Here is a 1,319-nt window from a genome sequence, read left to right on the forward strand (position 1 = left end):
TTTCAGTACTTCCTCCATCAGTATTCGAGTCCCATGCATTAGATAATAATAACATGGCATGCAGTAAATAATAACAGTCAAACATGCATTCAGGTTAACCTTAACCCTAGGGGTATATTAGTAATTTTACTCTTAGCGGTAAATCTGTAAATTGTCCACCTATAAAGGTATTTCAGTAAGTTTATCGGTTTTAAGGGTTTTCATCCATATTCCCACCTTTCACGTACTAACAAAAACACTTTCCGAGGGTTTTTACCGAATTGGGCTCGTTGGCCCACTATCCCAATTTTGGCCCATAAAGCCCAAAAATATTGAAGGCACAAAAATCATGCACTCTACAGTATAAACATTGTAGTTTACCAAAAACGTTAATCGATTTACCATACGAGCATTCACACACTCGCAAGTCGACAAAATACCAGTTTTTCGGCATTTTAGCTTTTCGGCTTTTGCCGATCTAGACTATGAAAGGGTGTCAGTTACACACCTGTTTGGACGATATGCTGACGAGATCCACACACAAACTACCTACAATTGGATTACTAACACGTTAATCTAACTATTAAAACGAACTACATACTAACCCCTTTCCATATTCGGCCAAAACACCTTAGGCACTAGCGATCCTATCTTTGCCGAAATTAGCGACTAGGTTTAGATCCAGTCATTCCACCTGTCCAAGCCCTCGATCAGTAGCCTCTAGATCACACTATTAGCAAAATAAAACAATTATAACAACCCTTAGAGCTACAACCCAAATCGACAGCCTCCCTAACTTTTAGGGGTTTCGACTTTTTCTAATACCTGAAATAAAGATTAGGTTCAAAAACTTACCACCGGTTCCTTCGGTCAATGATTCTAATTAACTCCTACTCGATTCTGATGTAGATCTAACCCTTCAAATGATAACAAAAGTCGAGCCCTTAGAGATCTCAGAATTCGGCTATGTCCCTAAGGCTATGCGTTTTCGGCTTTTTGCAACAATGAAGAAAATGTGAGGGTTTTGTAGTGGCTTTGTCGACAGAGGTTTGGGGTTTAGAGAAAGAAAGAATTGATCAAAAAGGATGAAGAAAGATCAGTATGTTTTGCTAGGAGAATTCGGCACAAACAATATGAACCTTCGGGATTTCGGCTTTTGTGATATTCAGCTATAAGGCTTAAAAATAATAGTAAGGAAGTGGTGTAGGGAAAGGTGGTAGAAGGATTCGGCTATGGAGGAAAGAAGAGGAGAAGGTAGATGGAGAGAAAAAGAAAAGAAAGGAGGAGGAGGAAAGATGGTCAGAAAAACGGCACACTTACCCCTTCATGCCGAATTTATA

This window comes from Gossypium hirsutum, chromosome A07 (assembly GCF_007990345.1).
Source record: "Gossypium hirsutum isolate 1008001.06 chromosome A07, Gossypium_hirsutum_v2.1, whole genome shotgun sequence".
Lineage (NCBI taxonomy): Eukaryota > Viridiplantae > Streptophyta > Magnoliopsida > Malvales > Malvaceae > Gossypium > Gossypium hirsutum.